Genomic DNA, 15,724 nt, shown 5'->3' with positions numbered 1-15,724 from the left:
TCAGAACTTCTTCATTATTTTGGCTGGAGAAAGGAAATTTTATCTCCCCTAAATAACTCTCCTCATGCTCTGAGTTTGGAGCGGGATCCTTATTTGATTTCAATTACCCCGATATTGACTGGTGAATAATATTAGGTCTGCCACCTCTGTCTGGGCAGCGGAAGTCATGGGCTTTCCACTATCCTGAAAAGGATTGTATGTTCCCTCATAATACTTAATTACCCCGACCTTGTGTCTGCTCATGACAGTTTTAAACAGTCTGGCCAGTAGCAGGTTCCCTAATTAGGAAGAAACCCAGTAGTCAGTAGTTATAGTAATATAGTTTATTAGCATTGGTATCTTACCCAAAGATAGTACAGGCAAAGCAGGCAGTCATATGGTAGGACAGCACCTTACGACATGTTTCTCTCCAGCCTTCTAGAGTCTTCTGATTCTAATACCCTTCTGACTGCCCCTTTTATACCATTTTGACCCTATTCATTCCAATGGACCCTAGCTTTCTCATCAGAGCTCTTGGCCCTTATCAGTTGATCAGAATGACTTCACAAGTTCTCAAGCTCTAAGTATAAAAAAAGATATGTTCAGAGGGCATCTGTGAGATGACTTCACAGGTCATTTTGCTCTCCTCAGCTCCCCCTCCCTTTGGATGTTCTCATCCTACTTGCATCTGACCCACTGCTATCTTATCTTTCTCATGACTTCTGGCAGGTGCCAGTCCCAAGATTGTTTACAAGAGCAAAGCCCCCCTCCCTTGCCAGCTCTCTGAGAACTCACTTCAGCTTGTGCTGCAGTAAAATGTATTTTGTATCAGAGATGATTTTTGATTTTAAGAGGCCTAGCTCTTAGCCTGAGCCATTGGCCTGTATTTTACTGAGAGCAAGGGCTAGCATATTTCTACAGTGGGTAAATGTAACATCGGGATACACTAGGGAGGTAAAATTCCTTGATGAAATCAAGGACAGCTTTATGGAGCAGCTGGTACAGGAGTCGACGAGAGAAGGAAAAATTCTAGACCTAATCCTTAGTGGAGCGCATGATCTGGTGCGGGAGGTAATGGTGCTGGGGCCGCTTGATAACAGTGATCATAATATGATCGGATTTGATATTAGCTTTGAAGTAAGTATAGATAGGAAATCAAATACGTTAGCGTTTAACTTTAAAAAAGGAGACTATGATAAAATGAGAAGAACGGTGAAAAGAAAACTTAGAGGAGCGACTGCAAGGGTCAAAAATTTACATCAGGCACGGAGGCTGTTCAAAAACACCATCCTGGAAGCCCAGGCCAAATATATTCCGCGTATTAAAAAAGGAGGACGGAAGACCAAACGACAGCCGGTGTGGTTAAAAAGTGAGGTGAAGGAAGCTATTAGAGCTAAAAGAAAATCCTTCAGAAAATGGAAGAAGGAATCGACTGAAAATAATAAGAAACGGCATAAGGAATGTCAAGTCAAATGCAAAGCGCTGATAAGGAAGGCTAAGAGGGACTTCGAAAAAAAGATTGCGTTGGAGGCAAAAACATATAGTAAAAACTTTTTTAGGTATATTAAAAGCAGGAAGCCGGCAAAAGAATCGGTTGGACCGCTAGATGACTGAGGAGTAAAAGGGGTGATCAGGGAAGACAAAGCCGTAGCGGACAGATCAAATGAATTCTTTGCTTTGGTCTTCACCGAGGAAGATTTAGGAGTGATACTGGTGCCGGAAATGGTATTTGAAGCTGACGAGTCGGAGAAACTTAATGAATTCTCTGTAAACCTGCAGGATGTAATGGGGCAGTTCTACAAACTGAAGAGTAGCAAATCTCCTGGACCGGATGGTATTCATCCTAGAGTACTGATAGAACTGAAAAATGAGCTTGCAGAGCTATTGTTAGAAATATGTAATTTATCCTTAAAATAGAGTGTGGTACCAGAAGACTGGAGGGTGGCCAATGTAATGCCGATTTTTAAAAAAGGTTCCAGAGGAGATCTGGGAAATTATAGACCGGTGAGTCTGATGTCGGTGCCGGGCAAAATGGTAGATGCTATTATTAAGAACAAAATTACAGAGCATATTCAAAAGCATGGATTAATGAGACAAAGTCAACATGGATTTAGTGAAGGGAAATCTTGCCTCACCAATCTACTACATTTCTTTGAAGGGGTGAACAAACATGTGGATAAAGGTGAGCCGGTTGATAATTGTGTATCTGGATTTTTAGAAGGCGTTTGAAAAAGTACCTCATGAAAGACTCCAGAGGAAATTGGAGAGTCATGGGATAGGGGGTAGTGTTCTATTGTGGATTAAAAACTGGTTAAAAGATAGACAACAGAGAGTAGGGTTAAATGGTCATTATTGTCAATGGAGAAGGGTAGTTAGTGGGGTTCCCCAGGGGTCTGTGCTGGGACCGCTGCTTTTTAACATATTTATAAATGACCTAGGGATTGGAGTAACTAGTGAGGTAATTAAATTTGCTGATGACACAAAGTTATTCAAAGTCGTTAAATCGTGGGAGGATTGTGAAAAATTACGAGAGGACCTTACGAGACTGGGAGACTGGGCGTCTAAATGGCAGATGACGTTTAATGTGAGCAAGTGCAAAGTGATGCATGTGGGAAAGAGGAACCCGAATTATAGCTACGTCATGCAAGGTTCCACGTTAGGAGTCATGGACCTAGGTGTTGTCGTTGATGATACGTTGAAACCTTCTGCTCAGTGTGCTGCTGCAGCTAAGAAAGCAAATAGAATGTTAGGTATTATTAGGAAAGGAATGGAAAACAAAAATGAGGATGTTATAATGCCTTTGTATTGCTCCATGGTGCGACCGCACCTCGAATATTGTGTTCAATTCTGGTTTCCGTATCTCAAAAAAATATATAGTGGAATTAGAAAAGGTGCAGAGAAGGGCGACGAAAATGATAAAGGGGATGGGACAACTTCCCTATGAGGAAAGGCTAAAGCGGCTTAGGGCTCTTCAGCTTGGAGAAAAGGCGGCTGAGGGGAGATATGATAGAGATCTCTAAAATAATGAGTGGAGTTGAACGGGTAGATGTGAAGCATCTGTTCACGCTTTCCAAAAATACTAGGACTAAGGGGCATGCGATGAAGCTACAATGTAGTAAATTTAAAACGAATTGGCGAAAATGTTTCTTCACTCAATATGTAATTAAACTCTGGAATTCGTTGCCAGAGAATGTGGTAAAGGCGGTTAGCTTAGCGGAGTTTAAAAAAGGTTTGGACAGCTTCCTAAAGGAAATGTCCATAGACCGTTATTAAATGGACTTGGGGAAAATCCACTATTCCTGGGATAAGCAGTATAAAATGTTTTGTACTTTTTTGGGATCTTGCCAGGTATTTGTGATCTGGATTGGCCACTGTTGGAAACAGGATGCTGGGCTTCATGGACCTTTGGTCTTTCCCAGTATGGTAATACTTATGTACTTATTTACATCTATCCTTCCTCTGGGACAATAAAGAAAGAGCTTACAGCAACCTGCATCAATTGGACCATCCAAGGATATCAGAACCAGAAACTCTAAAGTTCATACCTGCAATCCGAGAGTTAAAAATTTATTTTAACTATATAATCTACTTCTATAACTCTGAATTTTTTAGATTCCTTAAAACTAAAGGAAACCTATGCACTGTCTCCAAGAATTTCACATAGAAGTGGTAAGTGCAGCCATTTGTTTCTCTATTTGATGGAAGACTTTGATCTCACAGGCTTGGTCTGAATTTACAACTTTAAAAAGGTCTGTTCTTCCAGCTATTAAAGCCTAAACCCTGCATTGCCAACTAGGAAGACTGCTGATCTACAGGGTGTACTCCAAAGAGTGGATTGCAGCACCACCCAGTGAAATTTTACCTAACTAGCTTCTGACACAAAAATGTGTTATGCAAGCATCCCAGTGGTGTGTGGGAGAGGAAACCATAACCCCAAAAACCAAAGAGAAGGCAAAAGTGCAAGAGGTCAAACAACTACATAACAGTACTTAAAAGATCACCTCATTGTCACACCAAAGCTACCCACAGCACCCCCAGACCACCCTTGGAAACTAAAGGACTGGTGAATGCCAAATCAGCTGCAAAGAAATCCTTGGTGATACATGATGCCATGAATGAACAGCATCTTGACATCCTAGGAATAAGTGAAACCTGGCTAGATGAAAGTGGGGTTTTACCACTGGCTGAACTATGCCCAACAGGTTTCAACATCGAACATCAGCCAAGACCTGGAAGACAGGGTGGAGGGGTAGCAGTCTTGATTCGGGACACAATCAAACTGCGCAGAATATCCACCCCCCAGCTACATGGATCAGAAACTCTTTTAATCCAACTTGAAGAGGAGAAGCCAATCTGGCTGCTCATGGTATACAGAGCACCTCATAACAACACATTATCTGTGCAAGAACAACTAGACCTGATTACTCAAGTGACCCTGAATTACCCTAGGCTGGTGATCATGGGAGACTTCAATCTACACATCAAAACCCCAGATACCACCACAGCTGCCTTTCTGGACACGATGACAGCACTAAGGTATACACAGGTGATCAATTCTCCAACCCACGAAAAGGGTCACATACAAAGGGGTGAATATCCCAGAATTCTGGGATAACAGTATTGAAATAACACCGCTATCATGGTCAGACCATTTTCTAATTAAATTCTCCCTAGGTGACCACCTGAAACAAATGGCACCTCCCAGAGTTTGGAAGGAGATCAGAGACAAAAAAAAAGCTGACCGCTGAGAATTTCCTAGAGGCCTTGGACTATGCACATGTAGATGAAAAGACAACACTGTCAGAACAAGTTGACATTTGGAATACACACTTCGCCAAGACCTTAGAGAAAACAGCACCACTAAAAAAGGTCTTATGCCACACTCACAAATGCTCACCTTGGTTTTCTCCAGAACTTCGGATCCTTAAACGTGAAGGACAAAAACTGGAAAGGAGATGGCACAAATCTCACCTGGATGAAGACAGGTTAAACTGCAGGAAGCACATGGCAAAGTACCACCAAGCTTTATCAGCAACCAAAAAACAGTACTTCTCTCAATGCATTGCACAGGCTGCCAATTCAACCAAGCAGCTGTGAACTATACTGAAGTATAGTAAACAGCCTACTGCAACCCCCACAACAGAACTAGCCTGCCCAGTCTAAACTGAACTGCAATGATTTTGCTGCATACTTTGCCAACAAAATTAAAAGTCTCCACCAGGATTTACAGGCAATCCCAACCAGTCAACCAGGGGTGCACAAACTCGTCCCCTCCAAACAGAGACAGATGGAACACTTTTAACGTAATGACAGAGGAGACCCTTGACAAAATCCTAAGAGACCTTCGACCAACTACCTGCCCCCTTGATCCCTGTCCATCAAAGATAGTGCAGCAGGCAAGTATGGGCCTTATAGAAGGTGCCACAAAAATTGTGAACACCTCACTTTATAATGGGCAACTACCAACAACATTAAAAAGGGCAGTGGTTCGCCCTCTGCTGAAGAAAAACAACCTTGACCAGGACAAACTTGAAAGTTACAGGCCAGTATTCAACATCCCGTTTCTAGGGAAACTCATAGAACAAACAGTCTGTGTTCAACTTAATGAATGGCTAGAAAAGAGTAACTGGCTATATCCATGTCAATCTGGATTCAGACCCGGTTATGGAACAGAAACGGTCCTCATATCCCTGCTAGATGATCTTCACAGAAACCGAGACAAGGAATTTGCCTCAATGTTAGTACTGCTAGATTTCTCAACAGCTTTTGACACTGTGGATCATGATATCTTGCTAGCACGACTGACAGAAACAGGTATCAATGGAACAGTACTTGCCTGGTTCAGATCCTATCAGACAGGCAACAATCCATAATGTTTGGCAACAATTTATCACCACCATGGACACTGACCTACGCGGTACCACAAGGATCGATACTGTCACCTATTCTGTTCAATATCTACCTCAAGCCACTAGCTGAGCTGATTCGGTCAGTGGACACTCAGTTCTACATCTATGCGGATGATGTGCAGCTACTCATACCCATTGAACCTGACTTACCTACAGCCTTGAATTAACTGATTACCTGTCTAACATCAATTCAAGAATGGCCTAAACTCAACAAACTTTGCCTGAACCCAAATAAAACCGAGCTTCTCTGGGTCCTTATCACAAGTGGATACATACCTGACATCAAAATCCCTTTTGGGAAGTATGAACTCAAATCACAAGTTAGGAACCTTGGAATACAGCTAGATTCAATACTTACTCTGATTCCCCAAATCAAAGCAACCTTCAAGAGCTGCTTCTATTATTTGCGACAGCTACGCTGCCTCTCTCCTTACACCGAGAAGGTAAATCTTATCCCAGTTGTGCATGCCATGGTAACATCAAGACTGTATTACTGCAATTCACTATACAATGGTCTGACTACAAAGGGCCTGTACCAGCTCCAGTTGATTGAGAATGCTGCAGCAAGACTCACAGAAGGTTGCAAGCGACGTGACCACATCACACCATTTTTGCAAATACTTCATTGGCTACCAGTACAATACAGGTCTAAATTTAAAACTCTCTGTCTGATCTTCAAGGCCCTGAAAGGAAATGGCCGTGAGTATCTATAAAGAATAGGATGATCCTGCACACACTGCTAAGGTCCTCCCAAGGCTTTCACTAACCACACCCTCTCCAAAAGACATTACACGATGTGATACCCGCAAGTGAGCCTTCTCCAGAGTAGCCCCCACACTCTGGAATGCATTGCCTGAAAGGCTCCGCTTAACACAAGACTATCTCTACTTCAGGAAGCAGATGAAAGCTTGGCTCTTCAACCAAGCCTTTAATGGAAGAAGTAACTAACTTGTTAGTCTCACTCACACACACACACACACACACACACACACACACACACACACACGGAGTGACTCGGGCTGCACATACTGCAGCGGGACATGTTTATCCACTCCTCCATATGTAACTTTCTTCAAATCAGTCACCTTACTTTCTAATTCTTCCTACTTTCTTACCCATCTATATGTTACAACTTTGTCTTACCCTTCACTACCAATTATAATGTTCTATTACGTATTGTGTTGACATTGCTAGTATACCATGCCATACTTTGTATTTTTTCGAATATTTTAACTGCTGTAATTGCGTATTGCTCATGTTTGATCTATTCTTACTGTACACCGCCTTGAGTGAACTCCTTCAAAAAGGCGGTAAATAAATGCTTATAGTAAATAGATAAATAAATAAATAAATAATAAACTTGTCCCTGAAAAGGCCAAGAAGACACAGGCTAGCTGTAGATCATAGATAAGAGAATTTTATATATATATATATACACACACAAAGCTGGATGATCTGCAAAACGAGACAGCTCTATACTAAACATCAGGCAGTACTCATTCCTTTCCTTCGGACATCTCGATGGCGGTGGCCTACATGTACTGACAGGAGAGTACTCAGAGCACGCCTTTAGTCTGGTAGTGAGTGGACTTCTGAACTGCCAGAGTGTCTTGTGTACAAGGACGGTGAGCCCTTAGGTCCCGTAAGGCCCCGAGGGACCTTAAAGAACAGCCGTGCAACCCCAAGTCTTCACCTCAGCAACCGCCGTTCACCAAGGGTTGAGCCCCCAGCTGCAGGCGGTCAACGGGACTTCAGGAACCGCGGGGTGCCAAGCTGACCCGGACAGGGACCAGGAAAGCAGAGGGCAGATGGAGAACGAGAACATCCAATAACAGTCAAAGTTCAGGGCAGGCAGCAGACAACAAAGTCAAGATCCGGCAAGAGGTCGAGGCAGGCAGCGAGCAGGGAAAAAACCAGGAACAGTCCAGAGGTCAAAACCAGAGGAACACGAAACACAGAGGAACACAGGAACAAAATGGAAACGGGCCTCGGGAACAGAACCTGAAGCAAAGTTCTAACTCAGTTCTCTTCCTTAAGTACTGTTCAGCATCAGCCGCCCCGCCCCCGCAGGTATAGCCGACCAACCCGAACCTGGCTATTGACAGTGCCCTTCTGATTGGCTCTGTCTGCCCAATCCAGCACCTCAGAGGCGGAGCTCCGGACCCCCGCGCCCGGGAGAGACGAGGACGCCGGCCATCGCGCCTCGGCACCGCCTCCTCCCGCAGCGCAAACACCGCCCCCACAGCCGGCGATCGCGAGATCGGCGGCCACAATCGCCGGCCTCTGGCCTCGGCCCCGGATTGGGCGGCCATCACCGCGGCGGGCCCCGGCTCCCCGCTGCGGCTTCTGGATCGTCGACCCTCGCCGATGTGGACGCCGGCTCCCGCCCCCCGCGGAGGAGCCGGAGGGAGCTGCGCACGCGACACAGAGAGACACTTGCTCGGCTTCTCGGTGAGACTCTTGCTGGTCGGAGCTTTCTTCTTACAGTTTTTCTGAGTAGTCATCTCGTTTCGCCAGAATGGTGTTTTGGAACTGTTTCCTGGTTCTCTCAGATCTGGGGTTTGCCACAGATTGTTTGGATGGCACCCTAGAAGACCGCCAAGTTGGCCCAGTTCTTGGCTCCCCTGGGCTGGATGCTCTTCTACAGTCTTGGCCAGTGTCGGCACTTCGTTTCTTCTTCCCTCCATGGCTGTTGATCAGGAGAGTCCTTCGGATCATTCAGCACCAAGGCTGACACTCTTTGTGACTCCAGATTGGTCACGCCATCCTTAGTACACGGATTTGATTCAGCTTCTCGGGGACAAGCCTTTTGGTGCCGGATCTTCTGTTACAGTGTCCTGTGCTGATGGTGGTTCCCTTCTGCTTTAGTCTTATGGCTTGGTTCTAAGAGGTCAAGATTGAGGAAGGGTTGCTCTGATATGGTGATAACCACATGGTTTTGGACTGCAGCGCTCGGTTTATACAGCATATTTCCATGGGTAGCAGTCTTTTCAGGCGTAGTTTGTGGATCATGCTTGATCGCCCTTGTGGGTGTCTGTGGCTCTACTGTTGGTTGCTGGATGGCTTGCAGAAAGGACAAGCCTACAGCTCTTTCCGGGTTCTGCCCGTGACAGCGGTTTTCTGAGGTTGAGCGTTGGGGGCTCCTTCTTAGTGACGCTTTCGGATTTGGGGCGGTTTCTATGAGATGCGCTTCATCTCGTGCCTCCATTGTGCATCTGTTTCCGTCCTGGAACTTGGATTTCGTGCTGGGGGGTGATGCAGAGGACACTGGTTGAGCCATGGTGTTTCGCTTCTGACAGGATCTTCCCTGATGGCTATTGCTTAGCTAGTGGAGCCTCCGAGATCCAGGCGTTGTAGGGTGGAGTCCCTTCCCTTGTGGATTTTGGAGTCTGGGGTGCCTGTGTGGACTTTCCATCAGTATTTTGCAGGTCATTTTTCTTTTCTCTTCCTTCATTTTCGCAGGGAAGATTTTTTTCCCCAGATTTGCTCAGCTCAGACTGTCTGATGTTCATAGAGTCTATCTCCTATTCTTGGTACACATGTATGACTTTCCATTTTCGGATCTTCTCGTGCTTCTATCGGGTTCCAGACGAGCTCTGCTGTGCCTAGTGACTGTAGAGTGGGGGGCTGCAGGAAGCGATTTCTTCTGCGTACTTCTTGACAGGGTGGTCTCTATCTGAGGAATGGCGGGCTCCTTCAACTCAGACTCAGTCTGCAGACTGAGCGGAGATCAGTGTGCTTTCCTTGGAGGAGTTTTGTAGAGTGGCCTTTTGAGCATTGCATCATTCCTTTTCGAGACATGCTACAGTCGGTGTAGCCACCAGTGTTTTTTGTCACAGGGAACGGCGGCTTCCCACCCTCGATAGAGGATTGCTTTGGTACATCCCACCAGTTTCTGGATTTATCTGTTGCTGATGCTATGGAAGTAAAAATTATGTCTTACCTGATCATTTTCTTTCCTTTAGTAGCAGCAATTGAATCCAGGATCCCTCCTGTTTGTTCTGTCGTTCTCTGTTCTTTCCCTTGAGATAGGTTTCTCAGGTATAGTCTTTTAAAAAAACCCAACCCAAAATACCCCAAAAAGAAATAAAAGAAAAAAGGTAAAAAGATGAAAAACACAAACAAAGCAGATAAAGCTGTGTCAAGGCTGTTGATGTTTTACTTTGTGAGGAAGGTTTATAGTTTGCGTTATCTCCTGTTCTGCTTTGGGATTGTGACATATACTGAAGGAATGAGGGGTTAGACGTCCAGGGTCACTGCCTTCTTTAAGCGTTCTCTATCTCCACCTGCTGGTAGACAGATACAACCCCACCAGTTTCTGGATTCATCTGCTGCTACTAAAGGAAAGAAAATGATCAGGTAAGACATAATTTTTCCATTTGCATGCAAAACGCTTCTAGTTGGTTGATTGTCTATGCTGTCTGGTAGAGCTTAGCTTGATGTGAATTGTATCTGCCACCTTTCTGACTGCTACATTTAGTATACTGTGATGAAGGCACACCTGTTGAAACACGGCCATGTTGATTACTTTGATTATATGCTTGCAGTACTTTGGAAACAATAGATAGGATTTTCTACATCATTGAGCTTTGGCTTCCTCATGCTTTGTTTCCTCATTCTTTGTTACAGATGTTAGATAGACCATCAGGGTCATCAGGTCTGGCAATGGAGGTCTGTAAGGTAGAGATGGGTACCTCAGTAAAAGAAATGTTGCTTCTCTGATAGGTCTCTCTGGTTGTGGAATTTGTTGGTGGATGTGGCTTCTAAGGCCATGCTTAGTAAGCTCCCCTTTCGTGGTAAGTTTTTTTGTTTTTGTTTTTGTTCAATGAAGATCTGGACAAGCTGGTTAAAAGCTTGCCGGAGGATCAGTCCAGGGGCTCCATGTGAGAGGCTGTCACAAGGGTTCATTTTAGAGAGGCTACATGCAACCATCCTGGACATGTTAGTGGTGTGCAGCAGTCTTTGTCCTGTTTGAAAGGCAGTAAAAGGATGAAGCAGTGACTATAGTGTGGCTTAAGGAGGCCAACACTTTGGTGTATATTCTTAAAGGATGCCCCCTTCTGGTGGTTCTTAAGGCACACTCATCCAGGGGGCAGGTAGCCTTCTGGGCACAGAGTAGTCTTATTCTGCTGCTGGACATTTGTAAGGCAGCAACTTGGTTGTCCTTATATTATTTTATTTTATTGAATTTTCAAATACATATCTCAACAATATCAGAGATAATTGGAAAACATTAAAAAATAAGAAATCACACACACATTTTAGGAAAATATACATCAATCTTTCATCCACTAATCAGGAAATCAAGAACCCAAGATATAAGAAATAATTCTAGAAAAATATAATTCCTAATACAGGTAGATGCTCCCTCCAATTACTGTCTGTAGCCTGCCATACACGTTCAAGAATTAGTTATGACATTCAATTCCTCCTTAGCTTCCAGAAAATCAATTAGCTGTTGTGGGTCAAAAAATTTAAATTGTTTACCTTCATACAATACAAAACATAAACAAGGAAAACGTAAAACAAAATTGACTCCTAAGGCTAACATTCTAGGCTGTAAGTCCAAGAAAGCCTTACGCCTCATCTGTGTTTCTATTGAAAGATCAGGAAATATGCGCACTTTTGAACCCAAAAAGATTGTCTCCAAATGTCTAAAGGAAAGTTTCAAAAGTGCATTTTGATCAGGTTCCAAAGCAAAAGTAACCAACATGGTAGTTCTCTGTGTAATCACGTCCAAAGAGGTTTCCAAAAAGGAGGTAAGATTCATATTGTCCCATTCTTGCTTATGAGAGGGATCTCCCATAGATCTTCCTGAGCTCCAAATATATTGAGCTCGTGTAATAGGAGGTAATGACTCTCCAGCCATCCCCAAGACCTCAATTTGATATTTCTTAAACATTTCCAAAGGAGAAATCAAAGGTGACCTGGGGAAGTTAAGGAGTCTCAAATTAAGTCTTCTAACCTGGTTTTCCAGGTATTCTAAACGTCGATGTAGGAAATTCTTATCCTTAATTGAGACACCCTCTACATTCTCCAAGGTCTGTATTCTAGATTCCAAACATTCAACCTTCGAGGACTGCTGAGCAGTTACCTGTGTTCAGAGGAGGGGAAAACAACTGTGCATCTGATATTAGAGGAGAAAACAACATGCACAGTTTTGAAACAGTTGTTTTTGTCAAAAATGTATACATAGAAAAGCAAGTGCAAATCTCTGCAGTTGCCATATGTACTTGAACATAAGCTTTTCCGTACTGGAACAGACCAAAGGTCCATCAAGCCCAATATCCTGTTTCCAACAGTGGCAAATCCAGGTCACAAATACCTGGCAAAATCCTAAAAGAGTAAAAACAGATTTTATGCTGCTTATCCTAGAAATAAGCAGTAGATTTTCCTAAGTCCATCTTAATAATCACTTATGGACTTTTAGGAAATTAGCCAAACATTGTTTAAACCCTGCTAAGCTAACATTCTGTGGCAACAAATTCCAGATTTAATTACATGTTGAGTGAAGAAATATTTTCTCTGGTTTGTTTGAAATTTGCTACTTAGTAGCTTCATTGCATGCCCTCTGCTTTGGAAAGAGTAGGCAAGCGATTCACGTCTACCCGTTCCACTCCACTCAGTATTTTATAGACCTCTGTCATATCACTCTCAGCCATTTCTTTTCCAAGCTAGAGAGATCTAGCTGCTTTACCCTTCTCTGTAACTTTTCTAATTCCATTGTATCTTTTTTATTTATTTATTTTTATTTATTAAATTTCAATGTTTACAAGCAATTAAACGTGTCCAGAAAAACAGAGCTAGAGCAAGTCAATATTTCTAAATACAAGTAGGAAAAAAGAGGATAGGCAAAAAGAAACAAATTAAACATCAAGTGTGGAGGAGTGGCCTAGTGGTTAGGGTGGTGGCCTTTGGTCCTGAGGAACTGAGTTTGATTCTCGGCACAGGCAACTCCTTGTGACTTTGGGCAAGTCACTTAACCCTCCATTGCCTACCGCATTGAGCCTGCCATGAGTGGGGAAAGTGCGGGGTACAAATATAACAAAAAAAAAGGGTAAAACAAAGAAGTAACATTTAGCTCTTAGACCACTAAAGATAAGGGGGGCTAACATTTGTGAGGAGTCATTTAAAATAAAAGAAGAAATATGGCCTGGTCTTTTTAACACATTAATTTATCTTAACCCAGCTAAACAACAGATACTAATTTGATAATATTTTTTGATCCAAAAAAAAATTGGAGTTGACCGGGTTCAAAGAATACATATTTGTTATTCATATAGTACACAATGCACTTTGCTCCAATAGTCTTAGTTTCTTCTCTTAAGACTAAGAATGACTTTTGCTTTTCTTAAGTTATTTTGGTCACGTCTGGATATATCCAAATCCTAGCCCTGCAAAACAGATTCAAAGAATTCTATTTTTTTAAAATATTTATTTATTAGATTTTTATACTTAAACAGAGGTCATCTGTCAAAGTGAAATACAGCCATAAGCAAAAATATAAAACTTATAAATCAACATCATTCAAGAGAACATTTTTTTTTTTAGCTTCTTTAGACCACAATAAAGTAAAGAAAAAGAAAGAAAGGAAGGGGGGGTGGGGGCAGGGATCAGAGAAGATTATTTAGGAATTAACATCAGAATAATAAGGCACCGTACTTCCCGGTCTATAAACTACTTTGATAATTTTGAGTCTAGAAAAGATCTTAGCTGTTCTGGTACATAGAAAATATATTTTATCTGGGCCAACCATATTATACATTTACAGGGGTAAGCTAGCAAAAAGGAGCCTCCTAAGTCTATAACTTTAGGTCTCAAATTCAAAAATTCTTTTCTCCTTTGTTGTGTCGCTTTGGTAACATCAGGGTATAACCAGATTTTTTCCCCTCCAAACTGAGAGTTTGTGGTTTTGAGGTATAATCTCATAATTGAGTTCAAGTCCTGCTCAAAGATAAAAGAGACTATCAAAGTAGCTCTTTCAGTCACTTTTTCTAAAGATTGTTCTAAAATTGCTGAGATATTATTCAGATCGATTTCTTCTTTTCCTGTATCTTTTCTTTCTCCTTCTGCTCCTTTGGGTTTATTCGGAATATAATAAATTTTATTAATTGGTGGAATTGCTTCTTGTGGAATTTTTAGATTTTCTAGAAGAAATCTCTTAAACAAATCAAGAGGATTAAATCCAAGGAGCTTAGGAAAATTAAGTACTCGCAAATTCAGTCTTCTATTATAATTTTCTATTTGTTCTATCTTCCTTTGTAGATCAGAATTATCTTTAACCACTACTGACTTGAACTCTTGCATTTGTAGTGCTTCACTCTGTAGCGTTGTAACTTTTGCTGTTAAATCCTGTTTAACCAGTTCTATCGAATCTTTAAGTTCTTCAATCTTAAGGTTCAAAGTTTTTACCTCACCAGACGAAATCTGTAAGGTTGAATCCATTTGTATCAGTTTGAGCCAGATCTTATCTAGTTTCATCTCCGTGCTTCCCTCCAGAGCTTGTGGAATCTTCAAATCTCTGGGCCTCAGCGGCTCCAGTGGCAGAGTCGGTTCCCCACCAGGCTTCCCTCCGAACGCACTTCCAGCAGTCGTTTGGGTTGCTTCCCGACTCGCCAGGGTCACTGGACACGGAGGAATTATCGATGTTGGTGGAGGAGAAAGGGATGTTTCAATCTCCAGCAGCTGTTCCGCTTCCCCGGATACTGCTGCAGCGGATCCTAATCTCCGTTGTTCCTGGGAAGTCACGGGGAAGAAGCGTTCGAGGCTTGCTTGTATCGGGGAGGAAGTTGAGGTAGGCTGGGGTACTAACCTCAACGCCCCTTTACGTTTTGAATGTGGCATTACGATAGTGGAAACCTCTGTTTTCTATATTCCTTCAAAAAGCCGGCCAAGAGCGTCTTACACTGCACCCGATCTCGGCGCCATCTTGACACGCCCCCGATTCAAAGAATTCTTAAAGTAAATTTTCATTAGTGAACTCAGGTCTTGTTCAAATACAAATGAAACTAAGACTGTACTTCGAGTCTTTATATCAGATAATGATTGTTCTAAGAATGCTGAAACATCCAATAATCTATTTGTTTCCTCTTGTTCTCGTACCTGCGCCACTGAATCCTTCATTTCATCCTTTGTTTTCATGGAAATCAGTAAATAATAAATTTTGTTAATTGGAGGTATCAAGTTGGATGAGTAATGAAGAACTTCTATCAGGTATTTCTTAAAGAGTTCCAACGCTGATATTCCTGACACTACTGGAAAATTCAAAACTCTCAAGTTCAATCTTCTATTGTAAGTTTCCATTTGTTCAATTTTCCTAGCTATTATTGTATTATCTGTAATCAATGCTGTAGTCGACGATTTCAATTTTATTAAATCAGATTGAACTTGAGTCATTTGTATAGTTGATTCATTCTTCAATTTTTCAAATGCAGTGTTTAAGGAGTCAAGTTTACTTACTATTGAAGAAGTTTCATAAGCTGTTTTCTTTGTTGCCCTCGTCAACTCTTGAATAGCTTCCCAAATTAGTTCCAGTGTAACCACCTGGGGAACCTTCTGTTCCAAGCTGGTAAACTCAGCTTCTCGGGGCAAGTTGCCGCCAACCTATGGACCGTTGTTACCGCCTTCCGATACTTTCGGTTCCTCCGGCTCGCTCCTCACTAAAGCTGAGCACAGTGGTGGGTTAAGTTCTGGCGAAGAAAGAGATGTTTCCAGCCCTTGGGGCATCGATGCTCCTCCATCGACGTCCCCTGCAGGGAATATTACGGTCAAGCGTCAGTTGTACCGGTGAAGAAGTAAGGATTGTCGGCGGTTGAGTCCTTACTAAGCCTTTCCTC

Source organism: Microcaecilia unicolor, chromosome 4 (genome assembly GCF_901765095.1).
Source record: "Microcaecilia unicolor chromosome 4, aMicUni1.1, whole genome shotgun sequence".
NCBI classification, from domain to species: Eukaryota; Metazoa; Chordata; class Amphibia; order Gymnophiona; family Siphonopidae; genus Microcaecilia; species Microcaecilia unicolor.
Note: the sequence above shows the minus strand (reverse complement) of the source record.